The sequence below is a fragment of the Coloeus monedula genome, assembly GCF_965178545.1.
Source record: "Coloeus monedula genome assembly, contig: HAP1_SCAFFOLD_63, whole genome shotgun sequence".
Lineage (NCBI taxonomy): Eukaryota > Metazoa > Chordata > Aves > Passeriformes > Corvidae > Coloeus > Coloeus monedula.
The window spans coordinates 1,111,044-1,129,445 of NW_028120825.1; positions in this window are offsets into that span (position 1 = coordinate 1,111,044).

An 18,402-nucleotide genomic window follows, 5' to 3' on the forward strand; every position below is an offset into this window, starting at 1 on the left:
AGCTGCTGGGGGTTGTTGTTCATTCACTGAATCATCATGTAGCTTTTGAAAAGCCACTTAGTCACTCTGCAGTTGAATGTTTCTCTCTGGGGAGCAGAGAACAAAGCCTCAACACAAACTGCCATCACTGTTACCAGTCAGTGGCAGAGCTCACAGAGCCAGCATGGGGTCAAGGGGCTGCTCTGAGCAGCCCTTGTGTGCACAAAGCCCAGGACAGCTGTGCTCCTCCCAAAGAAGCTTCTTTCTCCTGCCAAAGCAGTGGCAGGGTCAGCTTGGGCTACCTGAGACAGCAGTTGCTGCTTGCCCACTACCTTTCTTTGATTATGAACAATAACTTGCCAAGAAATCACTAGCCTCAGAGAAAACAGGCAGAAAGCAAACGAGAGGGCAAAGCAAAACATAAAGGAGAGGGGGGAAAAAAAAAATACACATAAGCAAGGATGACTCTCGCACTATTTGCTATGCAGTCAAGCCCACAAGTGGGTTGTGTATCTGAAGGTGGAAATACAAAGACGTGTCCTGTTCGCTGGGGAAAGGTAAGCAACTTCTCAAACGATCTTTAGAGGCTATTATCAGTCTCGCACTAGCACTGACATACCCTGTGCCCAAAGCCACAGCATGCACACACTGTATCCATAAAAAGAGATATTCATAGCTCTGCAGCTCATAGAAGTGCTGTGCCCGTGCTCTGGTACCAGTATCATTTAAAACAAAACAAAACAAAAAAAAGTTTGAGTTGCAAGTGAGGGCATGGAAGAACTTGCATGGCAAGAATTTGGAAAGAGCGTGGTAATCCAGCTTGGTCAATGGGCACACAATTTTTTAAGAGTGTACCACGTTTGTTTGTTCAGTCATTCCTATATTCATTTTCAAGTCCAGAGACAGCAGCTTCATGTCTAGCCCCAAAATAACAGCACTGTCTGAGACAAAACCAGCTTGGTCAGGGGTACCAGAGCTTTTCCCAGCCCGTTTATGTAATAAAGCATTATATACAACTGTTGGAAAACATACCAGTTTAAAAATCTTTTATCTATGACTTTAGCCAGGTTTGCTCATCTTTGCCCCAGGGGAAGGGAACTGAAGCTTCTTTCCAGGGCATTGTTTCTCTAGGTGAGGCCTGATGGGCTTAGCATTTCAACAGACTGGGAGTAGCCCCAACAAGATAAAGCCATCGATGGAACATCAACAGAACCAACAGAACCTCAGTGGCCATCTAGGAACATCTACCCCAGACTCTGCCTCCAGCAAAGACTGATAAGAAATTCAAGCAATGAAGATCTAATTAACATCAGAAGCGAAGAAATCCGGATCTAATAGGAGAGCAGATACTAGGAACTACACAACTTGAGACCAATGAACACTGACCCAATTCGTTTCTGTGAGTTTTGACTGCAAAAAAGATCTGAAAATTCTAGTAAAGATCATGTGTCATGGAATGATTCTCTCTGCACACCCGGGCTATGTGCGGATGAGATGATTTCTGTGGTACATCCTGGCCAGAGAAGAAAGTAGTGCCTTGACTCTCTAACATTAAAAATGTTGTTGGAGGGCTTTTTGTTTTTCCTGCAGTTTCAGTGACACAACCAGGAAGCAGAACAGGAGCTATATGTCCCTGTTACTTGGGTCCTAAAATACAGAGAAAGAAGACAGGGCAGAAAGCAAAGAAGAAAAACAGAGCTTTGTCCTCATTCACATGATAGCCCTGTAAGGCTTTAACCCAAAAGATGTAACTGTATAGTGAAACATCTATGGGGGACTCTCTTGCCTGGCACAGAGGGGTTCTGCAGATAGACTTCCAGGGTGGGGAAAGAGTACCAAGTCGGCAACACAAATTACTTCAGGCCAAACTCCAATACATAACTAGAGATTCCATAGATACATCCAGCCTTAAGCCCAGGAGCAATACAGGTGGAGAGAACGGAGCCTGGGTGATTAAAACTACCTATTTAAGCAGTTCAAGGCAGCTGGAAGCAGCACTGGTGCCTCTGGGTTTCTCTGTTCATTATTTAAGGTGAACATAAAAACACAGAGTGCAGGAGCCCAAGGATGTTCCTCACTGGCTTCAAGCTGGCAGTTTGCTAAAAGCAGCGCTCCTTGGTTTCCTTGGTTTGCCGACCAGCAGTGCCACCTCCCCTCCCTGCTGCCACGGTGCTCAGCCTTCCCCAGGGTTAACAAAAGGGCACGTTACTCTGCTTCGCCAGATTTCAGCTCTGAGAATTTCATTCTGAACAGTTCAGCATCTGCTTTAGCCAAAACAGTTCCGCTATTTCCAGGAATATTATTAAAGGAAAAATATACTGCTTGGCACACGCTACCTAAATTCAGGCAACCTTTTACATGAGGATCTCTAGCTCCGGAAGGGAAATTTTGGAATCTGGCAGAGAGGTGACCTTTGTGGTAGAAATGTGTCTATCCCTATCAAAACCTACCTACCTTTGGCCAGATTACAGAGCAGGGAAATACTGCAGTTAAGGGCACGGTAACGAGTTCTGAGAACTGCAGTTACTTGCTGTTTCTGCTGTGGGCAAGAGGTCCCTGATCTCCTGCAGAGCTGCAGCTTGTGCTCACCCACTGCCTTGGCCAGTTACGGCTGCACAGGTCCTCCATGGCTGGATGACGAAATTACAGAGCCAAGGGTGAGTGGAGAGACCAGCATTCCATCTGACGCCTACATACATTCCCGTAACTTTGGGATACGGGACAGCCCCATCTGCCACACAGCCCAGGGTCAACGTCAGCATCACGAGTGCTGCGCAGGCACGAGGGCACTGCAGGAAACAAACTGCGACCAAAAAACCCAGGGCCATTACAATACATCGATGCACAGCTGGAAGAATTAATGTCAAGCAGACAACGGCATTGCAGACGTCCCCTAATAACGAAGGCTTGAATCTGCTGTCTCAGTAAAACTCTCTAAACGAGGTTTGTGTGCAGCTTATGGGGAGTTTATGAAAGAAATATAAATATAGGCCATCATTCTGCAAAGCTTCACAAACCCAAACCCTTGCATTCAGGTGCCATCTCTCGGACTTTGCTGCAAAATCAAGGCCATTCACGTTAAAAGCACAGACAAGAACATCTGCTCAAACTGATGTGTTTTAACTGTATTAGTTAATTATCCAGACAACTCTTCTTATGTCATGGAAATGCAGTTTGAACACTGGCAGATAAATGCTCTTGCATTAAAAAGGGAGAAATCAGTATTTGCTGTTGGATGTAAGCAGCCATTAGAAGAAACAGTCCCACCTTTCACCCAAGCATACCTTCTCCCCATCTTCAGCACATTATGCAGTCCTTCTGTGTATCCGTGTGTGGGATCTCAGGACTCATATCCATATACCGAGAACTGGCATGTCATCATCATCCTGGAGAATGATTTCAGTTCATTAAGTGCTGCTAGGAAAAAGATATAATTCCTCTCACCAAAAGCCTCAACAGGCTACAAAGGAAGAGTACAAGGAAAAGTTAACTTCTTTCTTCATTATATGTATGCCCTTTCCTCATGCATAAAGCAGGAGCAACACAGAACTTCTATACATATAAAGAAGTTCTATAGATAGATAGATTATATACTTCAGTACATATATATATGTAGATAGATATAGATCTATGTATTATTATGTACATACTTCAGGTCTGGTTAAAGCACAGCGGCGAGCAGAGGGGGTCTGTGGTGCTTTCATTCCGTGAGAGAAGAAAACCGTACCTCCTGCAGAAGGCAAACTGTCCGTGCAGACTGCAGAAGGCACTCAACAAACAATTTTGGTTTGTCACTCAAGTGCTTGGTTAATGATTCACCCTGAACAACCAGGCAAGGAAGAAGCGAGCTTGTTCTCCTTCAGTGCACTGGCTGCATTAAGAAGAAAGAGCTCAATGTGGAGCCAGTGCAAGAGAGAAACTTCCCACCTGCACTGCTGCAGGAAACTCTTCCCAGGAGTATGAACTGGGATTATGTATCACAACAGCAGGTATGGCTGGAACTATGGAACCAACCCAGCCACACACGGACCTTGTGATATATTTTTCATTAGCACAACCCAGATCCTTTACGCAGTAGTTGCCTCCCAAATGTGGAAACTGCAAGATAAAAAGCACATTTGGGTGACTTCTTGATGGGTGACTGCAGAGCCACAGGCTCATCTCAGATCTCCCACAGACCCAGCCTTGGAGTGCCTGCAAATTCCTTTTTTCCTCTTATGCTTCTGAATGGTTAAAGGCAGCGTGGCGAGCCATTTTACAGGGGATTTCAAGAAAATGACACGCTTGATGTTTACATGTTTTTGCCCATGAGACAACTTTGATATGCCTTGTGAAACACATGCTTTCACAGAAATCTGAGGAGGAAAACGACATCACCAAGAACAGTAAAATCTTGTTCTGTTTGGAACAGACAATTTTAACAAGACTGTTTTAACGGGAATAGCATTTGGTAGATATTTTTAAATGTTGGCAGCAGGTTTTGCTAGACAAAATTTTATGATATCATTCCTTGGATAGATTGCTAATCTGCAAAAACCCATCATTTGAGACCCATTCTAACATTACAGAAGTCCCTTGATTTCCATGTACACAAGGTCAGGCCATTTATGAGTGTAAAGTGTCCCCAGTACTTAATTTTTCCAGGTGACACCCGGTGCCACTTGGCTGTTTGAAAGACAATTTGAGCCAGTACACTTCCACATAGGACTGCACAGAATGGCCATGTTCTTCTTCCCTTCTAAGAGTTGCATAAGCAGATATAAATGTTTCTGTGTTCAATAACTAAAATTAAGATTCCCTTTGCTTGTAGCCTTCTTCGAGAATGTCACTATTCTGTTTGAGAAACCACATCCTGCTCTGCATCCTATGTGGATTCATTCTGTCAATCCAGGGAGATCAAGTTTAATAATCTCCTGAAAGTCCACAGTAAACATTTCTTTACACACTGGATCAGATCTGATGAACTATACAACTTCACACCAGCCAGGAAAGTGTGTGGGACTGACTTTTTAACCAATGCAGACGTGGGGGTACACTTACAGGCCAACTATAATTTTCCCTAGAGAATGCTGAGCATATATTTTTTCCACTCAGAGCTATTGTTCCATGTTTTCCCAGGACTTCAGAGTATGTCCAGCAGTGACTGGAACCCCCATGCAGTAAACCCACTCAGGCTTACCAGGAAGCTTCTGTGGGAGCCTCAAGTTTCGGTGCAGCTCAGAAGCTGCACGCGCCTAAAGCATCTCCACGGGAACACGAAGCTTCCCTCGTGCATTTCATTTCTTTATCCGAAATATTCTTCCCACTCAGCCACAACCTAGAAAGGAAAAAAAAGGAAAAGAAGGAAGATCAATTAATTTTGACATAAGGAGTCTTGACTATCCCAACACACTGCCAGGTGAAAAAACATCCCTGCCCCTCTAACAAATCCCCCTGATACTGTCTCCATCAAGTATCAATTATTTAAACGCTGTATTAAGGAGAGTAAAGACACAATGCTTGGAATTCTCAACAACGGCTCAGCTTGGCTACTCCAAGCACTTTCCCACCTGGGGAGCTGAGCAGTTCCAGATTTAAACACCACATTTAATACAAATCTGACAGCAATTTGATTTGATTTGGCTGCCAGCATCGGAGCTGCTTCCACACAGACACACGAGGCTGCTCTGAGCTGCCATTTCATCGGCGCCTGGGGACAGGAACAGCACCCGCACCGGCCACCTGGCTCAGCCCGGGCTCCATCCAGCACCCACCGAGAGCCGCTGCGAGCTGAAATCCTCCCGGCCCCTCCTGCCGGGGAAAGCCTGCCTCCGGCTCCGGCTGCCCCCAGCTCTCACCTCCCGGGGAAAGCCTGCCTCCGGCTCCGGCTGCCCCCAGCTCCCACCTCCCGGGGAAAGCCTGCCTCCGGCTCCGGCTGCCCCCAGCTCCCACCTCCCGGGGAAAGCCTGCCTCCGGCTCCGGCTGCCCCCAGCTCCCACCTCCCGGGGAAAGCCTGCCTCCGGCTCCGGCTGCCCCCAGCTCCCACCTCCCGGGGAAAGCCTGCCTCCGGCTCCGGCTGCCCCCAGCTCTCACCTCCCGGCAAACAGCAGCTCCATCCTTGGTGGCTGCTCCCGGCTGCGGGCAGCCGCCGCCCTTCGGGCAAGCCGATGGCTCGGGCAGCTCCGGTGCCCGCTCTTCCTCGATGCTTTTGCGTTTTCCTGCAGCTCCCCGGGCCGGAGGGAGCGGGGGGCGGCGGCGGCGCGGGGGGGGGGGAACGAGAGCCCGGCACGGCACCGCGGGGCGCGGGGACCTCTCGTGGGAGAGGCGCGGCGCGCGCGGCACGGAGGTGTCCCCGCCGATGCCTGCTGGCCGGCGCCCACGCGCCTCCCGCCCGCCCCCGACGCCGCTGACCCCACAGCCCGCAGCAGCCCCAGGTGTGAGCGGCCAGGATGAGGAGGGGGCGGCTCCTGCCAGAGGCCGCTCTCCGAGGGTTCCCCGGGCACAGCTGTGCAGGGAGCTGCTGGTCCAGAGGGGCAATGGGGGCATCCCGAGTGTCCCTCCAGGGACAATGGTCGGAGCATCCGGCAGGAGCTGGGGAGCAGCCGGAGGCACCTGGGCACAGAGCACTGCTCCCAGAAAATGCCCAGGGAAAACCCCTCGTGCCAAGGGGCAGCACCTGAGCAGGCAGGGCAGCATGTGGGGTCCCAGGGAAACATTCCACTTTCCCCTTTCATCTTGGCAGCCCTTCCCCAGTGCCCCCCCCAAAAAAAGGGGGGTTATGAGGAGAAAAGGGATTTAAACGGAGGGAAAAAACCTTCCTTTTCCATAATTGTCTGTGTTTAAATTGAGGGGGAATCCCCTTCCTCTGCAATTTTAAGGGCATCAGTTGAAGGAAACCCTGCCTTTTCCATGCTCTTAGGGGTATCACTTGACAGGGAATCCCCATTTTCCATTATTCTCCAGTTTAAATAGAAGGGGAAAACCTTGACAATGCTATTTTATTGATTGGAATTGAGCATGACTCCCCCATTTTCATCATCCCAAGGTTTAAATTGAGGGGAAAGCCCGGTTGTCCCTCCTTTATAAGGGTGTGAATTGAGGGAGAAATCCCCCTTTTTCCATCACTGGAGAGACCTGAAGTAAGGAAAACCCCTCTTTTTCCAGTATTTTAGGGGATTCAGAGGAGAGAACCCATTTATTGCTATGGCATCTATTTAAGTAGAGATAAACACTCCCTAGTCTCTCATTTTAAGGGGTTCAATTGAAGGAAGCTCCCCCTTTTTCAGCATTTTAAGAATTTAAATCTGTACTTCAGGGCACTTCTAGCTGGGTACTGGCACCTAATCTCTCACAAGGGAGCGAGCCCAGCACTCACAAAACCTTCCTGCTGCCAGAGAGCCCATTATTTTTTCAGTTTTATTTATAATGAATACATCCCTAATTAGAGACCCCAACAGGAGTTACACCATGTATATTATTACTATTCTTCTCCACCCTCCATAGTCCTGTGACTCAATAGCCACCAATGAACAATTACAGAACTTAACAAGGAATCATGCAACTCATGTGTCTACGCTGCCAAAACAAGAAGCTTTTTTACCCTTTCAGTGGATGCAGCTGTAGTAAAACAGAAGGCATCTACAGAGCCCTTTAGTCACCTGGAATTTAAGGCAGAGCAGCCAAACAGCTGCAGCTCCTCCCAGTGCTTTTATCCCTTCTGGTAAAATTGCCTCCTCCCTTTTCCCGGGCATTGTGGGAACGAGAGGCGGGCCCGGCCAGGGGTATATTAACCCCAGCCCTGGGTAAAAAAAGGCTCATTCTTTCTGTGGGGTTAGTTGGGTTGAGGGTGTCTTCTTATTTCCATGAAGGGGGGGGGGTCGTTCAGGTTTTCTCAGTTTTCTTTCAGCAGGTGCTTTTGGCATCTAAAGCAATAGAGGCTTTGAAGACACTGTGAAGAAGATAGCATTGAGTGCATAGTTCATGATTTTTGCATCGAGTGTTCAAGGTTGTTAAGGTGCCTGGTGCTTTTTGTATTTTTTTTTTCCTTTGCCTTGTTTTTCTTAGAAGCACTGCAATTTCCTGAAATTCCAGATTGTGTCAGTATTACACTCCAAATTTTTCAGCAGGTTCATTGTACTGCAAGAGGGAGCTACCCTGGGTCAGAGATGACATTGGAGATGGAGGCTTCTGATAGGTAAGTTAAAGACTGCAAGTATGAGTGGGAGCGGGAGCAGGGTCCCAGTTAGTAGCTGACTTGTTGGGATTTGGCTTGTATGCCACTACACTGGTGCATTGATTTTGGTTTTCTTTGTCATAGCTGACTAAGAGGCCAACCTGGTGATCCCAGTGCCTTTGGAGATGGCTGAGGTGGACTCCTTTGCATCCAGTGTGGATTCACATCACTGGTCATCTGAAAGCTAAGTTGGGGGCCGGGGCCCGGAGAAGGGATGATAGCAGGATAGTGGGTTGGAAATTGCTGGGAGAGATTTAAAAAGTAGTGTAGGGGAAAGGGATGCTCTCCAAGGGCCTTCTTAGGTAAGCTAAAGGGAGTAGCCCTACTTTTGACTGCAACTGTAGGGTGTGCAGCGCAGAGCAGTTCCAGTGTGTGTTGTCTTGTCCGGTGTGTGTTCTGTGTCTTTGGCTTCCCTTGGATCAGATCTCTCTGCCTTTTACCCTTAAGGGGCTCATCATAAGCATTGGCCATCATCTCTAGCTTCTTGATCTTTCGTACTTCTCGGTAGGATGCCAATATCACTTGTTCTTTTACCAGTGGGCTTGGCCACATCTTGGAATCACATCTTGAAAGCATTGAGTCGGATCTCTTTGGAGGCCTTGTTCCCGGCTGTACTGCCATCCATCCTTTCCAGCCATGAGCTGTAATGTCCTGGGGCTTGTAAGATTGTCAGGATATGGGAGCATTCTAAATGTGGCCTTGTCTCTCACAGCCATCTTGATCATTGTGACTGACAGTTCTTAGAACAGGTCACTGTTCCAGTCTTTTCTTCTGCTCCTTAGAGCCTCTTTCATCCACCATTGCCATACCATCAGTTGTCTCTTTTGGCGTCATCCCTGTCCTTGCCATTGTTCTTCTTGCCGAGAGCTTTTTTTATCATCCTCATGTCCCACTGCTTGTAGTATAATGTGTTGTTTGAGTTTGTGTCTAGCCTGGAATTGCTCTGCTCTGTAGAGTAGTCTTGGGGGGGGGTTAGGTGGAGAAGAAAGGAGACTTTACAGGGAGCCTTTTGCTTTGCTCAGCCACCTGAGCCACGCCTCGGATGGAGTGACTGTGGCCAGTCTGTGTGGTGTTCAGTGGAGATGTGGGAGTGGTGCAGTGGTGTCTTGCAGTTTCATAGTAGTTTGTCCTAAGGCCCACTCCTGTGGGATCCTAGGCAGTTTGCTTTGAGGAATGAGAACTTGGGAAAGGCTAAGCTTTCCCTGTCTGTCTGGGTAACTTTGACAAATAATTCTTTTGCAGAGGGAGAGCATGTAAACGTGATATGAATGGAGGAGACCAGAGGAGCACAGCAGCGAGGTGGGTCAGTGCCTGAAGTCCAAGCTATGGCCTGACTTTGGGCTCTATGTTTACCTCACTGTTGGGATTTTCATTTTGAAGATGCGAAGCACTTGGCACAGCAGGGTATTGGCACCGGGGGGACCATGAGCTGGATGAGTATTGATTCCAGCACAGAACTGGATGCTACTGGAGTTGTTGTATTAGTGATGAAACTATAAGTAGCCTTTGATTTTTTTTTTTTGTGTTTTACAGGTGGTCTGCAGCATTCAAATTGCTACTCCAACATGACAGACACCCTTGCAGAAAGAGGTCACAGCCGAGCACTTTCAGGTGGAACCTATCTTGGCAATGCAACCCTTTTGGACACTACATGGGCATGTGCCTTTCCATTTTGTTTTGCCCCTTCTCCCCTGGGAAGGTTGGTCATCATTCAGCTTTTCAGGGGTGGTGTTTCATTTTGGTTATGTTGCAGGGCTGTTCTTTGTCTTTGTTTTTAGGAAGTAAACCTGGATATCAGCAGTCAAGGTCAAGTGAGTGAGGTAAGCAGTGACCAGTGGACACAACCAGTTATTGCTCGGGTGCCAAATTCTGGGGCAGCTCAAAGCATGCATTGTCTGAGCATCCATTTGTGTGTTTTAGGTGGCCCACTTGTATTATGCCTACAGGGGCTGAACCCCCTCATGGACCAGCTGATGGAGCCAGTTTATCACCCTTGAGCTGCCTGTCCCTGTGAGCCTTCCAGAAGTATTACAGGGCTCTGCGATGAAGCCTGTACCTTTTCTGTTTGAAGGTGCCATCTGGGCAGCCTTTGGCAATGGCTGAGGAGTTGCAGCGAGTCGGGGAGGGAGGGAGGAGCGAGGGTCCCCTCAAGTTTCAGCAATGCCACATCACCTTGTCTCCCCTTAACCCAGGGATACCCTGCGACGTCGGCCTCGGAGTGCGGCCACAGAATATGAGCCAAGGACCGGGGCGTTCTCAGGAGCCGGTGAGTAGTGGAATTGTTGGGTTTTGGCTGATGTGCTGCTGAGTTCAGGCACTGATGTTGGGTTTTCTTTATTGTAGTAGACTGAGAGAGAACAGCCCTCTGAGGGCAGGAACTTCCCAGATGATGAGGTGGCCTTGTTTTGCACCTGATGAGGATTTGCATCCCTGGATATCTGAGAGCTAAGTCGAGGGCTACACCTCAGGGAGGGGGATGAGAGTGGGGTGCTGGGTCAGGACTTGGTGGGAGGGATCTTTGAATTAGCTTTGGAGATGGGGATGTCCACAAGAGGGACCCTTAGGCCACGTAAAGGCAAAGTCTCGCTGTTGATCACAATGCTGAGGTGTGCAGGGCAGAGCAGTCCCGGTGCGTGTTGTGTCACTTGTCTATTGTGTGTTCTGTGTCTCTATTGTGGGCATCTTGTGTCACATGTCTTTTGCCTTACCCCTTTGAGGGGCTTATCAGAAATGCTGGGCATCATCCTCAGCAGCTCCTTTGTGTTCCTTGGCCCGACGCTGGTACCCTTGAACCTTTGACTTGCAGGCTCGGACATGCATCGGAATCGCATCTCTCTTTAGCACTATTGAGTCAGACACCTTTTACAGTCTTGTTCTGAGCTGTATTGACAGCTGTGCACCGCAACCCTTATAACAGATTAGGATTTGGGAGAATGTGAGGATAGGTAGAGGATTCCAACCGTACGATTCTCGGGCGTCCATCTTTGCAGTGCTTGGCATAAGTCCTTCTGTTAAGGTCTTTTTCTGCCAGAGTTCTTTGAGCCTCATCTAGGTCATGTCATTGGTAATTCTTCTTGCTGAGACTTTCCTCTCCTTGTTGCATCCCCTTCTTTGTCATCTCCTGTGTCACAGGTGTCTGTGTGTTTGGCCTGGGGCTGCTTTGCCCTGCTACATAGTCTGGGTGTAGGTGTAATAGGATAAGTCCTAGGGACTTGACATTTGTAATGTAGGGATTAGTTGGACTCAAGATGGTATTTCTAGATTAACACAAAATGTTTGGAGCTGCTAAGTTAAGATGCAGTACTTTGACTTTTGTCATCACTTTCTTTCAGATGCAGATGGATTGAATCTGTGGCAGAGTGCCCCATACCAGGTGAGGTGGTTCCCACAGGAAGGTCAGTCACCGTTTGTCTTTGCAGGGCAAGTGTAAATGGTGACTGTGTTACAGCTTTGTTCTTCATCTTTATTTGTAGGAAGTAATGCTGAAGATCAGTGGTCAAGGTCGATGGAGCGAGGTGAGCGGTGACTGGTGGCCAGAATGAGTTGTTACTGCTTGGGTATCAGTTTCTGGTGCAGCTCTAAGCATCCGTTTTTGTTTGTGCATTTTAGGTGGTCCACTGGGAAGGTGTCCCAGCCCTGGGATGCTGGAGGCCAGGTGGGTGCAAGCTTAAGCTATAGGTGTGGTGTACTTGAGTTGGAGCGGGGAGGCTGTGGTTTCAGTCTCTCAGCATGTTTTATTGCTTTGCTTCTCTGCAGGTGCTGCTGCTGCCCTGGGCATGCCAAGGGACAGAGGCGAGCAGGTGAGTTGGCATTTAGGTGGGGCGACTGATAGGTGAGAGGTACGTGGCAGCATGCGAAGCGTGTCCCTTTTCGCTTTGCGGGTATTGTCCGGGCCACCTCCGGAGTCAGAGGGAGATTTGAGGTGAGCCTGGGCCAGTGGTGCAGAGGGAGCCCAGCCTGTGCATTTATTCTTCTGGAGGGCAATAGTCACAGTTTCTGTTTTGTTGTCTTAGGTACTACAAGTAGGTGCAGAGCCTAAGTTTGGAAACGGCCGGTGAGCGATGAGCCTCAGCAGTTATGAGGGAGAGAGGCATTGTGCAAGGGGTCACTTCTGGGACGTGTCATCACAGTCTGAATTTTGTCATTATTCTCCATCTTTTGCAGCCACCCAAGTGGGCTGTGGGCCATGTATTGACATCCACGGTGCTGAAGCATTCTTTTCTGTTGAGGATGGATTTCGTCTGCTGGTCTTCAGAGAGCTAAGTGTGGGGACTGTTGGTTGGGAGAAGGCAAAAACCTTTGGAATCACAGGAGGCAATTTGAAGTTAGCTGAGAGGAGAGGGCTGTAGTGGGCCAGGCCCCTTGGAGGTTAAGGGAGAGAGGGTTTCTCTTCAGCATCACTCGAGCCTTTGCCGGGCCGGGCAGTTCCAACCCATCTCCATGTTCTCGTGAGCTTTGCATCATTGGATTTTGAGTCTCGATGTCATTGTCCATCTTTTCACCCGAGGAGCCTGCCTTCGGGTCTGGCACGATTGCCATGGTCTAAATTTTGCCTACTCTTCAGTGTAGCCATGCTTTTGAGCACTTTTGAGCATAGCAAGCACGTGGACATCTTGCATCTTGGCCATTTGTGGGTCGGTCATGTTTTGTGATGTCACTTCAGCCTTTGGCAGCAGAATCCTTCTCTAGGGATCCCTTTGTATCAGCTGGCAGTCGTTGCCTCCTTCTCTAGGCCTACTGCACTTCTTGAGCATCCTCTTACCAGCTTTGGCACTAACTTCTCATAAGGAGTTTACCTTTCACTGTCACGTACTACTGCCGTAGAGCCTTCTTTCCTTCGGCGTCATCGGCCTCTGGCTTATCTTGCACTAGCAATCGTGGGTCCATCAGGTAGAACTGCTGGGCAGTTTCAGTTTGTGTCTATGTTATGTGGTCTGTGTCCATTGTCTTCAGTGTCATAGGGCTTTGTGATGTCTCAGTGCTTTACAGGCATCGTTATGGGCCATATTGGCAGCAGGAGCACTTGCATACTTTCCTGGATCGGGCTTATTCTGGCATCTTTCTGGTTTTGCTTTTTGAGACCAGAAGAAGTACACAAGGTGTTCCTATCCATCTTCCTTCTCAGTTTTGGTAGTATCTTTTTTTTCATGTGCTGGTCCCTTGGACTTCTGTATGAAGTGTACTAGACCCTCCTCACTGCAGTAGTTTTGTAGCTTCCGTCGCCTCAAAGCATCCTGGTCTCAAAAATTTATCTTCTGAAGCGTTATCTCAAGTCTTCATGTCATCTTTGCTTATATTTGATGCACTGTGTATCCATGTGCCACTTATGCTTGGAGCTGCCCTGCCCTGGCACATTCAGTCATGGCTAGTTTGAACAGTTTTAGAACTCTCCTCTCCTGTCTATGGGCTTTTGGGTAGAAAGTTTATGGGGCTGGTGTGGGGATAACTCCTAGCTGTCAGCTACTTGCAGACTGCCTCATGCTGTCTTGCAGGTCCCTAAGGCAAATTTTGATCCCTATGGTCACTGATGCTACCAATTTTCCCAGGATCTACTGTTCCACATCAAGGAGCAGCAGATGGAAGAAGATGTTAAAGCATCTTCTTTAGGGGGGAGTGTTTCTAGTAAGGGCTGCAGTCAGTGTGTAAGCTGAAGAAGGGGTGTCTGAGAGTGTGTCTGTCTGTGTGTGTTGACTGGCTCTAACCTTATATGTGTGTTGTTTTTTGCCTTTCAGGTTCTTCAGTTCATTTTAAAATTTAGAATATGAAGAACCCAGCTGGTCCTGCCCATGCTGTGGGGTCAGTCAGAGGGACACAGGGTTCCTCTTCTCCTTTCTGCTGGGATGAACTGCCTAGGGAATACCATTTCTGACAGCCCAGTCCTACCTGTGTCCTTTGGACAAGGGCAGAGGTGAAGAGGCGACTGCCAGAGTTCCTTGGGGATGATGGAGTTGTGGTGTTTGGCTGTGCCCAGAGGGGCAGGTTGGGCATTATTTGTGTGTCTGAGGACTGGGGAGCCGAGCTCTCAGTGCATTCCCAGCTCTCCCAGGGGTGGGAGCAGGTGCAAGGCTGGGTGACAGCCTCTGGTCGGGGCAGGCCCTGGCCCCGGCACAGACACGAGGTGGTTTGGGGACACTTGGGGAGCAATGGGAAGAAAATGAGGGATGGTGCTGGGCGGAGCGATCGGCCTGTGCTCGTGTCAGCGCAGCCGTGCAGGGCACTGGGATCTGGGTAAAACACCAGCTCTCCTGGTGTTCAGGGATGCAAGGTCTGAGGGACTGGATTTACCTAGGGCTTTTCAGGAACAAGGGGAAATGTGGTGCCAGAGCTGTGCCCTATCAGGTTGTGTTTCCCTTTGGGGACAGGGAGTCTCTGGGCTGAGGTGAGATTGCTGTGTGAGTGGCAGGGAACAGGGAGCTCAGAATTGCAGGCACTGATGGAATAATTGTCTTAGGTCTGTTTGGTTTGTGTTGGTGAAAACTGGGATTTGGGCTGGAGAGGTGCTCTTGGGAACAATGGATAGAGTACATTTGCTCCATGGATGTGTCAGGAAGGACAGAGAAGGGGAGTATTTATAACCTGTTCTCAGTATTTCATGCAAATTTGGGGTGGAGCAGCGATGCAGGTGGGTGGGTTTGGCCTGGGCCTGTCAGGACTAACCACAAAGAATCCAGCCAAGCCCCTGACCCCTCAAGGCATCTGTGAAACACTTCCACAGCAACCCAAGTCAGAAATCCAGTGATTAGGGAGGTAAAATTATAGGTAATTGCCTATGATCTGTGGGGAATTTCCTTTGGAATTATCAATCAAGGCAGGGCCTATCTTTCAGCTCTTTTCCTGGTGTGCAGTTTGCTCTCTGGTTTAAATGAGTTTGTGTGCTCCTCTTAACAAGCAGTGTGTTTTCACCCTGAAATTTGGGGTGATAGGCCTTCTTTAGCGTTTTTCCCACAACTGAATCATCCCTTCCATGAGTAGTCCATGTTGTTCTACACAGCTGCTTTGGCCGTGGGTCAGAGAGAGAGAAGGGAAATGACTTTTTAGGGCGTTGAAATTTCTCCAGGCAGGAGTGGGAGGTCGTCTTCCCCCTCCCCAGAGCCCTGCAGGTGCATGGGAGTAGCTCAGTGCCAGCGCAGCTCTCTGAGCAATAACAATGCTTGGGAGGTTTGAGTGTTGATAACAGCTCTCCTGTCTCCTGGTAGCAGTCCTAGGCAGAGGAGGGGAAAAAAGGAACTTGTGTTATTCATGGAAAACTTTCTGCTGTTTCTTGTGCAGTGTTTTAGATCTTTGTATGATTTACTATCCAGTGTCTGTAGGTAGAGAATGACTTATTGGAGGTAAAAATTGAGATAATCACTAATGGAAATGGTAGGGAAAACTTTTGAAGTGAACTTGAGGTGACCTGTAATGGAGAGCATGAAGATTTTGAAGTAAACTATAGCAATCAGTTGTGCACAGGTAGGGAAACCTTTGGGGGTAAAATACAAGGTCACCTCTAGGTGAGGGAATGAACACTTGTTGAGGTAAACTGAGTGAATCAGTTGTGGAAGTATTAGTAAATTCTGGGGGTGAAACTTGATGTAACCTCCATGGTAGAAAATAAATGAATCTTTTGAGGTAAAAAGGAAGTAATCAGTGTTGGAGAGGCAGGGAGATTGAGAGTAAACTTGAGTCTGTAGTCCAGAGAATGAACATACTGAAGTTAAATGGAGGTAGTAACTTGCAGACAGGGAAAAAATGTGGGGGTCAAGTCTGAGGTAATCTCTAGGGGAGACAACATTTTTGAGGTAAACTGAGGCAGTCACTAGGTGACAGGTTGGACAAGTTTTGGGGGGTAGAAATTAAAATGACCTGTTGGGCAGAGAATGGACATACTGAGGTGAATATCAGGTAATAAGTAGTGGACAAGTAGCAATAATTTTGGAGGTGAAAGCTGGGGTGATGTGTGGCAGGGAGAGCGTACATCCTGAGGTAAAGTGAGACAGTACTGGAAAGATAGTGAAATATTTCAGGGTAAAACTTGATGAAATCTCCAGGATAGAAAGAGAATATTTATAGGTCAAAAAGAGTAAATAGTTAGTGGGCAGGTAGGGAAAATACTGGGGGTAAAACCTGAGGTTATCTCTAGGGGGAGAGAATGAACATAGTGAGGTAAAAATCAGGCAATGACTAGTGAATGTTAGGGCAATTTTGGGGGGGTAAAACTGGAGCTAATCTCCAGAGTAGTGAATGAATACTTTCTTGTAAAAAAGAAGAAATCAGAAGTGCACAAGCAGGGACAGCTTGGAGGGAAAATCTGAAGCAATCCCCAGGGGAGAGAATGAACAGCATGAGGTAAACTGAGGTAGTCACTTGCAGAGACACAGTGAAAATTTTGGGGATAGACACTGAGACATTCTGGAGGACAGAGAAAATTACTTTTTGGGGTAAAAATGGGATGATGGGTAGGGCAAAGCTTGTGGGAAAGACTTGAAATAATCTGTAGGAAAGAGCATGAGCATTTTGATGGAAAAATGAGATATTTATTCTTTGCTTCCCTTTGGGATAACTTAATCTGCACCCTTCCATGAGCAATTCCTTGGCTTCTCCTGGAGAAAACCCCCATGGCAGAGGCAGTGTGCAAAGGAGCCCAGAGCTGTGCTTGGAGCAGAGAGTGCTGAGAGCTGCGTGTGCCTCTGCTGCCCCAGGCTGGCAATATCCCCATGGAACAGACTGGGCAAATGGCATTAGAGGAAGCACAATCCCTTCCTGGAAGAGGTTTTCTCCTGTGCAGATCAGGCACAGGGCAGGAAGGGAACTTTGGAGATCAGCTGCTTTCCCCCAGAAAGCATCACTCACACCAGCATGGATGACATGACCTGTGCCCACTGCTCACCATGCACCTGGCCAGAATCAAGAGCAAAGGTGGGTTTGGGTGTGAGCACTTGAAATAACTTTGAAAGAGAAGCAATCACCTTTTGCTGCTTTTTTCTTTCTTGCAGATGCTGGGATTGCCTCTGGGCACATGGGCTGAGCTCTCCCTGCAGGGAACTGTCAGCCCTGAATGCCTGTGCAATAACTGCAGCTGCCCAGGCAGACACAGGAAACTATTCCACACATGAAATTGCCATGACCCAAGGCACTCCTGGAGAGAGAGTGTAGAGAGTTAGAGCACTGATCCTGCTCCCTGCTTTCCCAGTAGTGCATGAACATGATTTCATCCTGATCCTGAGAGCTCCAAGGACAGTAACAACTGAGGTGCCACTGATGCTGCCACTTTTCTGATGGGCCTGGCCCAGATCCATAGCCCAGCAGGGGTCTGTGGGAGCAGTTCAGTTCCCCCTCCCTTCCTGCGCTCTGGGCAGTTCCAGGAGCCATCTGATCCCTTTCTGAGGTTGCCACCACAGCCTAAGCTCCCCCCCCCACTGGGCCATGATGGCATCTGCGTTCCCAGAGCCAGCGAATGGCTCCGGCCCTCGCACCACTGCCGCACATCAGGCCGGGCCAGGGGAGCTGAAATAAAGCCTGGAACTCTCAAGGGTAAACTGGCACCACAACCACAAACCTCCCTCAGTTGAGAGTAAAGAGGTGTCCCTGTATTTACACACGTCCAGGAACAATACTCCTCTAGAGCAGGCGTGGATTTACTTTTTTATCAGTTGAACTGGCACTGCTGCCACCTGATGCCATTAAATTCTCCATCCCCACAATCCCTGGTTCCCCTTGGCTGTGGGGTTTTTGCTGTCCCACAGTGAGTTAGGAGGGATCTCTGGCCAGCCTTGTTGCCCAAGAGCATTCAAAATCCTAATCCTCACTTCTCTGACTACTGACTACCTTAAATGCCACTCTGCGTTGTGCAAAAAAGTGCCTTGGTCCCACTGGGAACTGCACATCTCTAACAGCTGTTCTCAGTTATTCCAACTGAGTAAAATAATTATTAAGGAAAAGAGGAACCAGTTAAACCTAACAGCTTTTGCCTGATGTTTTCTTCAGGAATGAGTTAGGAGCTCAGTAGCAAGGCCCTCAGACAGGCACAGTGTCTGATATAAACTATATCTGTGCACACATAAAAAATAGGTTATATATAAATAGATAGCTATATGCCCTAATATATAATACATATTTATATTACAGAGTTATGTAAGGCATAAATATCTGCCCTACATATAACCAAAAATATTTATCACCAACTACCTCTAAATTACCCCCTGACCCCTGATGCTAGGAATGTAACATTT